General features: G+C 45.7%; 1 protein-coding gene across 1 annotated transcript in view; it reads left to right on the top strand.

Annotated features, from left to right (window-relative positions):
- Positions 1 to 15,829, top strand: part of LOC137326299 (kunitz-type protease inhibitor 1-like) — a 52,080-nt gene that overhangs the window by 5,009 nt on the left and 31,242 nt on the right. The window lies entirely within an intron of this gene.

The raw sequence follows: 15,829 nt of genomic DNA, 5'->3' as shown, positions 1-15,829 counted from the left end.
CCAGAAGCCCGCACATACGCACTTCCAGCAGGAGTTAATGGGTAGCTGTCAGGTGTGTGAAAGCCATGTGATTTTTATTTTTACCCATTTTCTTTTTCCACCCCCCCCCCCCCAAGCCCAGGGATTGTTGAGGACAATGGTATGGCCCAACAGCATCCTGGCATTCAGTGTGGGGAAGTGCAAGGTCATCCACTTTGGACCTAAGAAAGATAAATCATTGTATTTTCTAAATGGTGTGAAGCTAGGAACTGTGGAGGAGCAGAGAGATTTAGAGGTTTAAGTACAGAAATCACTAAAAGCTAGTGGACAGGTACAAAAAATAATTAAAAAGGCTAATGGAATATGTCAGCCTTCATCTTAAGAGGGCCAGAATACAAAGGGGTGGTAGTTATGTTACAGTTATATAAAGCTCTGGTTAGACCCCATCTGGAGCACTGCGTTCAACTCTGGGCACCGCACCTCAGGAAGGAGATATTGGTCTTGGAGGGGGTGCAGCGCAGATTCACCAGAATGATACCTGGGCTAAAAGGGTTAAATTATGAGGACAGCATTGCATAGACTAGGCTTGTATTCCCTTGAGTATAGACGATTAAGGGGTGATCTAATTGAGGTGTTTAAGATGATTAAAGGATTTTCTAGCTGATTCTCGGTCAGGGTAGCTGATTGACGACTATACCATATCTTGGCACTCCTGGGCTAAGGAGAGGCAAATGTAACCCGGGGGTTACACATTCAGTTGCATCAAACAGCAACGAGCGGTTCAAAAAAAAGGCCCACCATCTCAGGGCAACTAGAAGATGGGCAGTAAATGCTGGCCTTGTCAGCGACGCCCACATCCCGAGAATGAATAAAAAATAAATATTAGATCTTAATGGTGGAGAAGGGTCATATTCAAACAGCAAGGTGGAATTCTAGAGGAATATAATTCAAAAGCAGAGAGGTTATGTTAAATGTGTATCGAACCTTGGTTGGACCACACTTGGAGCACTGTGCACAGTTCTGGTTTCCATATTACAAAAAGGATATAGAAGCACTGGAGGCAGTGCAAAAAAGATTTATAAGGATGATAGCAGAATTGTGAGAGTACAAACATCATGAAAGATTGAACAAACTGGGGCTCCTTCCTCTTTTTAAAAAAAAGACTGAGGGGTGACCTGATCGAGGTCTTTAAAATTATGACGGGGTTTGACAGGGTAGACGTAGAGAAGATGTCTCCACTTGTGGGGGAGACCAGATCTAGCAGCCATAAATATAAGATAGTCACCAATAAATCCAATGAGGAATTCAGGAGAAATATCTTTTACTCAGAGAGTAGATAATCTGTGATGTTGGTTGAGGGATAAATATTGGCCAGGACATCAGGAGAAATCCCCTACTCTTCTTCAAAATCTATTCGGTCCACCTGAGAGGGCAGACGGGACCCCGGGTTACCGTCTCATCCGAAAGACAGCACCTCTGACAGTGCAGCACTCCCTCAGTACTGCACTGGGAGTGTTGGCCTGGATTATGTGCTCAAGTCTCTGGAGTGGGTCTTGAACCCACGACCTTCTGACTCAGAGGCGAGAGTGCTACCGACTGAGCCACAGCTGACAATGTTGGAATAAAAAATGTTGGAAATACTCAGCAAATCAGGCAGCATCTGTAGGGAAAGAAACAGAGTTAATGTTTCAGACCGAAGACCTTTCGTCAGAACTGTTGACTATGTTGATAGGGTGAGATGGAGTAAATAGAGTGGGAAGAGGCTCATATGGAGCATAAACACTGGCATAGACCTGTTGGGATGAACGGCCTGTTTCTGTGCTCTTTTTTTCATTAAAATATACTTTATTCATAAAATTTGCAGCAATACGTACAATACAGTTGTCATATCACATTCCAAACGTACACTATACAGATTATACAATTTGCAGGTTACATCAAGTACAGTTCAATGAACACATTGTACATAATTACAGTTCATGACACTCTAGGGTACCTCATTGCATTACACTCAATACAGATTATTGATTACAGATTCATTACAGGTACATTACATCAATTTGAATTTCACATTCTGCCCGGGGTGGGGTTTCCCTGATTGCAGTCCCTCGGTATACAATGGCCGGAAGAAATGAGCCTTAATGCAGCTCCACAACTGCACAAGAATGTGATGACTTGAATTTGACTTGGGCAGCTACACTTGACCTCCTTCTCTCTCTCTTATGGCGATCCCACTGTGGTTTCCTTTCCATTGCTGACGGGCGCCCTTTGAATCTGCCCGCTTTTCCAGTTGATCCACAGATCGTTGGCAGTCGCCCAACTTTTGCTATTGACGCACGGAGGCTTCAGATTTTTGACTGCAGCATGCAAATCACTTCCCGCTGGGTTAACAAAATACCAATGTGGTGTTGGAGTCTGGGGGAGAAGCGGTTTTTGTAGGTGGAGGAGGACTGAAGGAAGTGAATGTGCTGGGTAAGAATTTAATTGTCACTTGAGTTAGGCTGCTCCTACAAGAGCAAGGCAGCTGGTGAATATTTAAGTTGAGATTCAGATATTCGCACGGTAGGTGCAGAAGATGGCGGCTGTTCCACCCATCCTGACTCCTCCATCCAGAAACCCCCTACAATCGCTTCATAATTATTCCAGGGGTTTTTGACCAACCTGCAAGTCCATCCCACGTGTGGTTGGTCATGCGAGGAAGAGCTTCCCGTCACTCGTCCTAAACTTGCCTTTTTTACCAATTTGATTCGGTGCTCTTTGCCCTCCTATCAACAACAACAACTTGCATTTACACGGCGCCTTTTAATGTAGTGAAACGTTCCAATGCGCTTCACAGCAGCGAAATCAGACAAAAATTTGACACTGAGCCACGTGAGGAGATATTAGGACAGGCGAGGTAGGTTTTAAGGAGCGTCATAAAGGGGTAGAGAGACAGAGAGCTTTAGGGGAGGAATTCCAGAACTTGGGGCCCAGACGGCTGAAGGCACGGCTGCCAATGGTGGAGCAATGAAAATCGGGGGATGTGCAAGAGGCCAGATTTGTAAAATCACAACAGTCCCCAACGCTTATAGCAGGCGTTGACCAAGAAATTTAAAGAGAGAACCTTTTTTTACACTAGTTGTCTGAGTAACTGGTTTGGTCTGAATTATGTTCTGGGATTGGTTAACATTTTGGTGAAAACCTTCAGGGGCTGGGGCCTCCATCTTTGAGTACCCGACGACCGAGATCCTGGAGCTGGCAGGCAACGTGAGGCAGCACGACAAGGAGCCACACAACATTACCCCCATCCGAGGCCTGAAGGCGATCAGTGGCCAACAGGGGATGGGGGCGAGTGGTGACAGTCTGAGAAATCATGAGAGGACATAATGACACACATCGCTAAGTGAATCGCACTTTTATCGAGGTGCGAGCTATTACTTGAACTACCCAAAATAGCCGATACGTTATAAGCGGCACCTTTGTAATTGACTTCTGTAGCGATGGCAAACAGTTGGCACCATTTGCCCAATATAGGGGGCTGCCCCTAATAAGCACAGACGGTGTAAGTGGTGGGGACTGTACTTAGCTTGAAGGCGTGTTCGCGTTTACCTTTTCCTGCACCCTTTGTTATCTATACAAAGTTACCTCTCGATCATTTCGAGGCCAAAGAGTACTTGTTTCTTCGGCCTTTCCTGAGGTGCTCCAATATTGGATGTCAGCCTCGTGACCCTTTTCCACAAGGCTCGAATATCTCCTTCTGTCTCAGCGACCAAGCTCTCCTGTTGTCTTCTGACTAGAATACTATACGCTAACACTTCCTCGCTCTCCCACTTTACTGTATTTGCCACATAGCTCAGTATTTAATTCGCATAGAATTATACAGAATGTACAACTCAGAAACTGGCCATTTGGCTCAACAGGTCCACACAGGCTTCCTCCCTCCCTACTTCATCTGGCCCTATCAGCATATCCTTCTATTCCTTTCTCCCTCGTGTTTATCTAGCTTCCCCTTAAATGCATCTATGCTCCTACTCTTTGTGGGAATGAGTTCCACATTCTAACCACTCTTTGGGTAAAGAAGTTTCTCCTGAATCTCCCAGATCTCTGCGCTCCTCTAATTCTGGCCTGTTGCGCATCCCTGATTTTCAAAGCTCTACCGTTGGCAGCCTTACCATTGGCAGCCTTGCCTTCAGCTACCTAGGCCCTAAGCTCTGGAATTCCCTCCCTAAACTTCTCTGCCTCTCGACCTCTCCTCCTTTTAAGGCGCTCCTTAAAACCTACCTTTTTGGTCACCTGTCCTAACATTGCCTTATGTAGCTCGGTGTCAAATTTTGTTTGATAACACTCCTGTGAAGCACCTTGGGCCGTTTTTACTATGTTAAAGTTGCTATACAAATGCAAGTTGTTGTTGAAATCCCTATTTGATTTATTAGTGGCTACCTTATATTTATGACCCCTAGTTCTGGTCTCCACTGCAAGTGGAAACACCTTCTCTACAACTACTCTATCAAACCTTTTCATAATCTTAAAGACCTCTAACATGTCACGCCTCAGTCTTCTCTTTTCTGGAGGAAAGAGCCCCAGCCTGTTCAATCTTTCCCGATAGGTATAACCTCTCAGTTCTGGTATCATCCTAGTAAATCTTTTTTGCACCTTCTCCAATGCCTCTATATCCTTTTTATAATACGGAGACCAGAACTGTGCACAGTACTCCAAGTGTGGTCCATCCAAGGTTCGATACAAGTTTAACATAACTTCTCTGCTTTTCAATTCTATCCCTCTAGAAATGAACCCCAGTGCTTGGTTTGCTTTTTTATGGCCTTATTAACCCACGTCGCTACTTTTAGTGATTTGTGTATCTGTATCCCTAGATCCCTCTGCTCCTCTACCCCATTTAGACTCTTATTATCCAAGCAGTATGTGGCCCCCTTATTCTTCCTACCAAAATGTAATACCTTACACTTACCTATATTAAAATTCATTTGCCAATTACACGCCCATTCTGCAAGTTTATTAATGTCTTCCTATATTTTGTCACCGTACTCCTCAGTATTAACTGGCTTCTTCTGCAAAGTTTGATATTGTACTTCCGATTTCCAAGTCCAAATCGTTTATATAAATGGTGGACAACAGTGGTCCCAGCACTGATCCTTGTGGAATACCACTTCCCACCTTTACCAGTCTGAGTAATCCCTACTCTCTGTTTTCTGTTTTATAGCTAGCTTGCTATCTATGATTCCTGTTTTTATTCATTCATGGTTTGTGGGCGTCGCTGGCGAGGCCGGCATTTATTGCCCATTCCCAATTGCCCTTGAGAAGGTGGTGGTGAGCGGCCGCCTTGAACCGCTGCAGTCAGTGTGGTGAAGGTTCTCCCACACTGCTGTTAGGAAGGGAGTTCCAGGGTTTTGTCCCAACGACGATGAAGGAACGGCGATATATTTCCAAGTTAGGATGGTGTGTGACTTGGAGGGGAACGTGCAGGTGGTGGTGTTCCCATGCGCCTGCTGCCTTTGTCCTTTTAGGTGGTAGAGGTCGCGGGTTTGGGAGGTGCTGTCGAAGAAGCCTTGGCGAGTTGCTGCAGTGCATCCTGTGGATGGTACACACTGCAGCCATAGTGCGCCGGTGGTGAAGGGAGTGAATGTTTAAGGTGGTGGATGGGGTGCCAATCAAGTGGGCTGCTTTGTCCTGGATGGTGTTGAGCTTCTTGAGTGTTGTTGGAGCTGCACTCATCCAGGCAAGTGGAGAGTATTCCATCACACTTCTGACTTCCACCTTTTGGATGGTGGAAAGGCTTTGGGGAGTCAGGAGGTGAGTCACTGGCTGCAGAATACCCAGCCTCTGACCTGCTCTTGTAGCCACAGTATTTATGTGGCTGATCCAGTTAAGTTTCTGGTCAATGGTGACCCCCAGGATGTTGATGGTGGGGGATTTGGCAATGGTAATGCCATTGAATGTCAAGGGGAGGTGGTTAGATTCTCTCTTGTTGGAGATGGTCATTGCCTGGCACTTATCTGGCGCGAATGTTACTTGCCACTTATGAGCCCAAGCCTGGATGTTGTCCAGGTCTTACTGCATGCGGGCTTGGACTGCTTCATTATCTGAGGGGTTGCGAATGGAACTCAACACTGTGCAATTGTCAACGAACGTCATTGCTCGGTGAGTGGACATGTTGAGCTGCACATCTACTAATATCCCTTGATCTCTTCACCTTCAGTTATTTTGACACTCTTCATCAGGCATTTATTGTTACAGGTTGGGCTTCCATTCAATTAGGAAGGCAAATGGGTATGTTAACCTTTATTGCAAGGGGGCTGGAGTAAGGAGGTCTTGCGGAAATAAACAGGGCTCTGGTGAGATCACACCTGGAGTACTGTGTACAGTTTTGGTCTCCTTACCTAAGGAAGGATATACTCGTCTTAGAGGCAGTGCAACAAAGGTTCACTGGATTGATTCCTGGGATGAGAGGGTTGTCCTAATGAGAGATTGAGTAAAATGGGCCAATATTCTCGAGTTTAGAAGAATGAGAGGTGATCTCATTGAAAGTATAAAATTCTGAGATGGCTTGACAGGGAAGATGCTGAGAGGCTGTTTCCCCTGGCTGGAAATCTAGAACTAGGAGTCTCAAGATAAGAGGCCATTTAGGACTGAGGTGAGGAAAAATGTCTTCACTGACTGTTGTGACTCTTTGGAATTCTCTACCCCAGAGGGCTGTGGATGCTCAGTCGTTGAGTATATTCAAGATTGAGATCGATAGATTTTTGGACACTAAGGGGATAAGGCGGGAAAGTGGAATTGAGGTAGATAATCAGCCATGATCTTATTGAATGGTGGAGCAGGCTCGAGGGGCCTTATGGCCTATCCCTGCTCCTATTACTTATGTTCTTAACTCTTGACTTGGCCTCGTGGCAAAGAGACAGTTTTCACAAGCCTATACACGTGCGTGATATGAACAGAAACGTTGTGTGGCAATTACTCTTTTACCAAGGTTCTTTGCAGCGGCAGATTGCATGAGGCCACCCACCGCATTCTCCTGTTCACTTTGAAAGGTATTACAAAAAAAATTGTATATTATTCAGGCTAAGGTGAATGTCTAATTTATTTGTCTGGAATATAGTAACTTAGTATACAATATTTGACCGTACTTAATATGCTCAAACAAAATAATAGAATTCAAAATCTTAATAGACCAGAGTATTTTAACTGAGCCCTCCCCCCCCGCCCCCACATTGCTGCAACATGAAAACAGGCAGACAAACAAGGAACTGGGGATATAGGGAATCCCAGCAGCACATGTCCAGTTCCCCAAGCAGGTTTCAACACAGAAAGATAGTGTAATCAGCAGACTTCCAGCCATTTGTTGGGTTTTGTTTAGTTTTGACTCCTGCCTTACATATCAAACTGCTTGCCTGCTCTCACCTGGGCAATGTAGCTGTGAACACTCTTCCAGTAATGCAACAGGTCTGCAGGTTTGCATGGGATTTAATATTTCAAAGACATGAGGTTATTTCTGATGCATGCAGACAATGCCATTGGGTGCATACCTAAACAATTGTTGCCTTTTTCTTTTGCTCGCTCTCATTTTGGGCCTAATTTCTCTCCTCTTTCTCTCTCCATCCCTTTTCTCTTTTTTTTTTCTCTCTCTCCCCTTTTTTCTATCTCTCTAAGGTATAACCTCTCACTTCTGGTATCACCCATCAGGAAATATTGAATAGGCTGGGGCTCTTTTCTCCAGAAAAGAGAAGACTGAAGGGTGACCTGATCGAGGTCTTTAAGATTATGAAAGGGTTTGATAGGGTTGATGTGGAGAAAATGTTTTCACTTGCACGGGAGACCAGAACTAGGGGCCAAAAATATGAGAGTCACTAATAAATCCAGTCGGGAATTTAGGAAAAACTTCTTTACCCAGAGAGTGGTTAGAATGTGGAATTTGCTGCCACAAGGAGTAGTTGGGGGAACTAGCATAGATGCATTTAAGAGGAAGGTAGATAAACACATGAGGGAGAAAGGAATAGAAGGATATGTTGATAGGGTTAGATGAAGCAGGGTGGGAGGAGGCTCACGTGGTACATAAACACCGGCATAGACCTGTTGGGCCTAAAGGCGTGTTTCTGTGCTGTAAATTCTTTGTAATTGGTAATTCTCTCATTTAGTACTCAGTTTCTCCCCTCTTCCCCGCCCCAGCCCGGCTCCTTGCTACGATAGAGCTCCAAAGGCACTGGTTGCTTCAGACACCTCGATGCCCAAATTGAACCTGAGCACTTCCTCTTCCGTGTGGCTCAGTGACTCACTAACCAGCTGAACCAGTGAGGAATCCCTGCAGTCTTTTCGAACGCTCCCTCCTGGCTTTGGTCGTGCTCTCCCTCTGTTGAAACCCTTGACTGTTAATGGCGCAACCTCCAATTGCAAGCCTGCTCTTGTGGATCTCCCAAGCTGCCGTTGGATTGGCTGCGCTGTTGAAAGGGCAGAGCCATATGTCTGCGTGTTCTGTGACCTTCAGTGGGCTTTCCCACACCAGTCTCTGAAGGAGATTATGAGGAGCAGCACACAACAGCGCTCTCCCAAGACCGAGAACCAAAGGTAATAGGGGCATGAGCAAACGCTCACAGTCCATCTCCGCACAGACTGCGGATCAAATCTTGGCTCAGTGTCTGCACTTGTGCCTCCGAGTGGGAATGTCGTGGGTTCAAATCCCATTCCAGAGACTTGATCCCATAATCTAGGGTGGCACTCCCAGTGCAGTACTGAGGGAGTGCTGCACTGTCGGAGGTGCCATCTTTCGGGTGAGACGTTAAACAGAGTCCCTGTCTGCCCTCTCAAGTGGATGTAAAAGATCCAGCAGCACTATTTCGAAGAGCGGGCGTTCTCTCCAGTGTCCTGGCCAATATTTATCCTTCAACCAGCATCACTAAAACAGATTATCTGTTCATTATATCATTGCTGCTTGTGGGACTTTGTTGCAGTTTGGGGAAACGAAGTAACCAATTTGCACACAGCAGTGATTACACTTCAAAAGTACTTCATTGGCTGTAAAAATGCTTTGGGTTGTGAAAGGTGCTATATAAATGAAATTGTTCTTTTGTTCGTTCTTAGTCAGGGGAGACTCGATAGGCTAGAGGACTAGATATTATAAGAAAGAGCTAAGGAACAATTGACCCGAACATCAGCAGCTTTTTGCGCAAGAGTGTTCTAGATTTCCACCACCCTTTATATGAAGAAGTGCTTCCTGACATCACCCCTGAATGGCCCAGCTCTAATTTTAAGGTTATGCCCCCTTGTTCTGGACTCTCCCACCAGAGGAAATAGTTTTTTTAAATTCATTCATGGGATGTGGGCGTCGCTGGCGAGGCCGGCATTTATTGCCCATCCCTAATTGCCCTTGAGAAGGTGGTGGTGAGCCGCCTTCTTGAACCGCTGCAGTCCGTGTGGTGAAGGTTCTCCCACAGTGCTGTTAGGAAGGGAGTTCCAGGATTTTGACCCAGCAATGATGAAGGAACGGCGATATATTTCCAAGTCAGGATGGTGTGTGACTTGGAGGGGAACGTGCAGGTGGTGTTGTTCCCATGTACCTGCTGCTCTTGTCCTTCTAGGTGGTAGAGGTCGTGGGTTTGGGAGGTGCTGTCGAAGAAACCTTGGCGAGTTGCTGCAGTGCATCCTGTGGATGGTACACACTGCAGCCACTGTGCGCCGGTGGTGAAGGGAGTGAATGTTTAGGGTGGTGGATGGGGTGCCAATCAAGCGGGCTGCTTTGTCCTGGATGGTGTTGAGCTTCTTGAGTGTTGTTGTAGCTACACTGATCCAAGCAAGTGGAGAGTATTCCATCACACTCCTGACTTGTGCCTTGTAGATGGTGGAAAGGCTTTGGGGAGTCAGGAGGTGAGTCACTCACCGCAGAATACCCAGCCTCTGACCTGCTCTTGTAGCCACAGTATTTATATGGCTGGTCCAGTTAAGTTTCTGGTCAATGGTGACCCCCAGGATGTTGATGGTGGGGGATTCGGCGATGGTAATGCCGTTGAATGTCAAGGGGAGGTGGTTAGACTCTCTTGTTGGAGATGGTCATTGCCTGGCACTTGTCTGGCGCGAATGTTACTTGCCACTTATGAGCCCAAGCCTGGATGTTGTCCAGGTCTTGCTGCATGCGGGCTCGGACTGCTTCATTATTTGAGGGGTTGCGAATGGAACTGAACACTGTGCAATCATCAGCGAACATCCCCATTTCTGACCTTATGATGGAGCGAAGGTCATTGATGAAGCAGCTGAAGATGGTTGGGCCGAGGACACTGCCCTGAGGAACTCCTGCAGCAATGTCCTGGGGCTGAGATGATTGGCCTCCAACAACCACTCTCTCTCTCTCTCTACCCTATCAAATCCTTTAATGATCTTAAACACCTCAATTAGATCACTCCTTAATCTTCTCTGCTCAAGGGAATACAAACCTAGTCTGTGCAACTTGGCTTCGTAATTTAACCCTTTTAGTCCAGGTATCATTCTGGTGAATCTGCGCTGCACCCACTCCAAGGCCAATATATCTATCCTGAGGTGCGGTGCCCAGAACTGAACACAGTACTCCAGATAGGGTCTAACTGGAGTTTATACAATTATGGCTTTAATAAAAACCCCTTTGTATTCCAGCCCCTTTCAGATAAAGGCTAACAGTCCATTAGCCTTTTTAATTATTTTTTGTACCTGTCCACTAGCTTTTAGAAATGTTCACTTCAGTCACACCATAAACATGCACCTTCCTCTGGCCTAGCCTCAGTTTGATATAGCTGAACTTGTTCTGATGTTGGGCCTTTGCATCTTTGGACCTAAAAAACCTACCTCTTTGACCAAGCTTTTGGCCACCTGTCCTAATATCTCCCTAAGTGGCTCGGTGTCAAGTTTTGTCTGATTACGCTCCTGTGAAGCGCCCTGGGCCGTTTTACTATGTCAAAGGTGACTTATAAATGTAAGTTGTTGTTGAAGCCGTACTGTCCAAGTGTGAGTCGTGATCAGAGCATTTTCTCTCTCGCCTTTAAAGTAGCCTTGTTGTCGTGCCAATTCAAGGGTGTGGTATGGAAATATACCCAACCATTACTCAAAAACCTGTTCCACCGACAACAGATAGCAGCCAGCGACTACTTAATTTTAATATAAGAAAGTGATGTAAATCGACTGGAGAGTATTACCTTCTGAGGAGAGGGCTTATGGACAGCCAGGTGGTATGCCCAGATAGAACGTACCCCTAGTGGGTACTGTGCTTCTCCATCACTCTGAGGGGCACTCCCTCCCTCCCCTGACCAATCTAAAGGGTTGGAAGGGAGATTCAGCTATCGTATAGAGCTTTTTAAAACAGCAGGAACAATCTATGGCATCTTTCACAAACTCAGGACATCCCAAAGCGCTTTACACCAATGAAGTACTTTTGAAGTGTAGTCACTGTTGTAATTTAGGAAACACCAATTTGCACACAGTAAGATCCCACAAACAACAATGTGATCTGTTTTAGTGATGTTAATTGAGGCATAAATATTGGCTAGGACACAAAGGAGAACCCACCTGCTCTTCTTAGAAATAGTGCCGTGGGATCTATTACATTTACCTGAGAGAGCAGACGGGACCTTGGTTTAATGTCTCATCCACTGTCAATGAGGGTGAGATGAGCTATCGCCTCCCATGTGACAAACAGTTGAGAGCTGTCAATCTAACAGTGTATTGAGGCGTATGGAGTGGAGACACCTCCATTGCAGTAAATGTCTGCTTGCGATGAGGACAGCCGTGCTTGTTTCTGCTGCAGAGATACTCCTAGCTTCCGGGGGCCTGCTGGAAGATGCTTTCCTTGGCAATCAACGCAACAAAGTGAGTCTCATTAAAGTGTTCCAAATGCTTCAAGTCGGAGATGAAGATGGAGGGAAAGCTTGTGCCTCTAGGAAAGGATATGAAAGGCGTTCAAGTTGTAAGAACTTTGTTAGAGCTGTTACGGTAAACGTTAAGATCCTCTCCTTATGCTGGTGAAGGATGTTTGCAATTAAATATTTAGTTGAGTGAAGATGACTGAGCCCTGTCCTCCCATCATCCCAGTGCTCGCTGACCTACATTGGCTCCCGGTCCGGCAGCACCTCAATTTTAAAATTCTCATCCTCGTGTTCAAATCCCTCCATGGCCTCGCCCCTCCCTATCTCTGTAACCTCCTCCAGCCCTACAACCCTCTGAGATCTCTACGCTCTTCCAATTCTGGCCTCTTGCGCTTCCCCGGTTTCCTTCTCTCCACCATTGGCAGCCGTGCCTTCAGCTGCCTGGGCCCTAAGCTCTGGAACTCCATCCCTAAACCTCTTTACCTCTCTCTCCTCCTTTTTAAGACGCTCCTTAGAACCTACCTCTTTGACCAAGCTTTTGGTCACCTGCCTAATCCCTCCTTGTGTGGCTTGGTGTCAGATTTTGTCTGATTATGCTGCTGTGAAGCGCCTTGGGACGTTTTACAGTGTTGAAGGCGCGATATAAATGCAAGTTGTTAATTAGATGAGTGCTGTTGACTGTAGATGCAACTTTTTCCTGCCATTGACAGTAATTGCAAACCTCCGACAGATAAAGATTTTCACGGGTCCTGTGATGCAAGGAAAGGCCTTCCTTGCTTGTAACCATAAAATCTGTACCTTTTTCATACGAAACTTTAGTTAGAGACCAAAATATTGCAAATATCGAATAGACCTAGCTGTCGTCTTGAGAATTTCTTTGTGAGTGAAACAAACCAATACACTAATCTATCTGGAAATAATGAATAGTTTTGGAGGGAGGCGACCAGTTTCCTGGAGGGATATAATTACGAGTACTCTAGTTAATTCCATCAGAAATTCCCTCTCGACTTTGAAATGCATGAGACACATTTAGGTGTTTAATGGGTGTTCTTGGATTGCTTTCGATACCAAATTATTTGATAGGCAAGGCAGCTGCCAAAACAAATGAAACCAAGGGCTGCTATTCACATTCTATGTACCTGGATGGCTAAATTAATTAATAGCATGCTTGCATGTCCAGTTGTGAAGAACTGCTTTGATTTTGGGGTGTCCTTCAAAGAAGCCGGTTTGCACTTCAGTGAATGCCACAAAAGTGACAGCAGTCTTTAGGATGTTTGGTTCCCAGCTGCCTATTTGCTTGCCTTTGTTATAAGTATTTGAAAAGAATGTTAGGGGTTTAGGCTATTCATTCTTTTTTGGGGAAAGTTTAAGTATTATGTAAGTCGAGCATTGTATTGCAATATTCTGTATAATTATATTCCTTGTAAATAAAACCTAAAGGTAGTTTTAGCCTGAAAGATACAATCTGACAGGGTGATGTTTTCCACCTTTTTGGTGTGGGCTGGTCTGTATGACGATCTGCTCAATCTCTGGAGCTAACATACATTCCCATTCACTGCACAAGGTTATAAATGTCATAGGAAACAGGTCTGCTTAAGGAAACTAGTCTACATGGAAAAAGAATTGTTTTTCTGCGAGAGTAGGGCGCAATGACATAATTACCGGCTCCGTTTCGATTGGAGCATTCTAACTTGGCAGCTCTGGTGCTATGGACATCATGGTGACAGGTGCACTATTCTGACTGAGTTTAGCGCAGGCAAAAGTAGAGGCACCGAGAACCCAACAGTGGCTCGTGTGACTCACAGGGAAAAATGGGGAACCCCCCTGCCAATCACTTTATATCGACAAGCGAAACCAGACATTTGCCATTGGCTACAACCTTCAAAGGCTAAAGGGCCCCTGTAGTCTCGACACTCTCTTGGAACATCTACCGAAGATGTCAGGTTAAGACTCTTGGACTCTGGGCACTGAGTTTCTGAGCCTGGGAGAACAGTGCGAGTCTAGCTGCTGATAGTGAAACATGTTGATAAAGTTTTTAAATGGCCTTAGGTTTATAATAATCGCGCATACACACACAGCTGGCTCCTGATAAGCACTGCATTCTGCAACCAGGAAGTGTTTGTACTAGGGCCAATATCTCTGTAAACTGAGATAAGGAGTGGTTGATTTGCAGGCCTCTGACCCATTAGTCACTCAGTCATTGATCCAGTCTCGCAAACACAGGTCTTCCCAACACTTTAAGTCGTCCCCTCCTCCCCTGAAGGTGGCGACTCATGCCGAGGTTATAGTTCCATAGGTGCTGGCAATCCTTCGGTATCTCAGCCCGGTGCCAATTCTCTACTTGAGGTTAGATGGCAACAACAACAACTTGCATTTATATAGCGCCATTAACGTAGTAAAACATCCAAGGTGTTTTACAGGAGTGTAATCAGATAAAATTCGATACCGAGCCACATAGAGATATTAGGACAGGTGACCAAAAGCTTGGTCAAAGGGGTAGGTTTTAAGGAGCGTCTTAAAGAGGAGATAGAGATAGAGGTAGAGAGGTTTAGGGTCTGGACAGCTGAAGGCACGGCCGCCAATGACGGGGCGAAGGAAATCTTGGAATGCACAAGAGGCCAGAAATGGAGGAACATAGAGTTCTCTGAGGGTTGTAGGGCTGGAGGAGGTTACAGAGATAGGGAGGAGCGAGGTCATGGAAGGATTTGAACATAAGGATGAGAATTTTAAATTCGAGGGGTTACTGGACCGGGAGCCAATGTAGGTCAGCGAGCACAGGGGTGGTGGGTTAACGGGACTTGGTGTGAATTAGGATACGGGCAGCAGAGCTTTGGATGAGCTGAAGTTTACGGAGGGTGGAAGATGAGAGACCAACCACGAGAGCATTGGAATAGTCGAACCTGGAAGTAACAAAAAGCATGGGTGAGGGTTTCAGCAGCGGTTGGAAGCCCGTGCAACACAAATTGCGCAGCCGATTTGCACACAGAAAGGTCCCACAAACAGCAATGAGGTAAATGACCAGATAATGTTTTAATGATGTTGGTTGAGGGATAAACATTGGGCCAGGACACTGGGGAGAACTCACCTGCTCTTCTTTGAATACTGCTATGGGATCTTTTTCCTGAGAGGGCAGATTGGATCTTAGTTTAATGGCCCAGAATTTGCTATAACAGGTCAATGGTGAGGCAGACAGCAAGATGCCGCTTTAGCGAAGATAATGGCAGAGCGGCCCATCTCGGACAGCAACTTCCGGATTTTTGCGTTTAACTGCGCATCTGCCCACGCCTGAAGTTGCTGTGCGATTTGTGCATAAATAACAGTGAGCGCCGTTAGCCTCACCATTATTTCAACAGCAGAATCTGGGCCAACGTCTCATCCAAAAGACGGCACCTCCAACAGTGCAGCACTCTCTCAGTACTGTACTGGGAGTGTGTCAACCTAGGATATGTGCTTAAGTCTTTGGAGTGTGACTTAAGCCCACGACCTTCTGAATCAAAGGCGGGAGTTCTACCAACAGAGCCGCGGCTGATACTGTTAAGGGCCTTCAAATCAAACTACCGAGAAATGCACTAGGGTTTCTGTTAACCTGACACAAATGCCATACAGGGGCTTCGATTCTTGGCGCAGTTGAATGTGCTGAAAAAGCTGTCGTTGGATGTTCTTGGTATAGATATTCAGAGTATACAGCGGGTTTAAGATGCCACACTGAGATCCGTCAGGTCTCAAAGCTGTAGTTTTATAACCCATCTTTAAGTTACTATTGAGGCACTTGAGTGAAGGGCCTAGTGCAGTATAGCACTGAGGTTGAAAAAAGTAGGAGAAGATTAGATAAATCAGGAAAACGGTGATTAGTTTACAGTAAGCTCGGGTTGTAGATTATAGGAGGAAAGCAAGACCAAGGGAGGTAAGGAGTTGGATAGTTTTGAGGTCCAGAGAAAAAATAATTTGGAGTAGGAGACAGAACGATGAGGTGATGATTTCAGTACTGTGAGGGGAGAGGGACGGAGTGTAGGACAGTATGTCTGCAGGTTGGGACA

The sequence above is a fragment of the Heptranchias perlo genome, chromosome 10, assembly GCF_035084215.1.
Source record: "Heptranchias perlo isolate sHepPer1 chromosome 10, sHepPer1.hap1, whole genome shotgun sequence".
NCBI classification, from domain to species: domain Eukaryota; kingdom Metazoa; phylum Chordata; class Chondrichthyes; order Hexanchiformes; family Hexanchidae; genus Heptranchias; species Heptranchias perlo.
The sequence above is the reverse complement of the archived record's forward strand: the minus strand, read 5'-3'. Positions and strand labels throughout refer to the sequence as shown.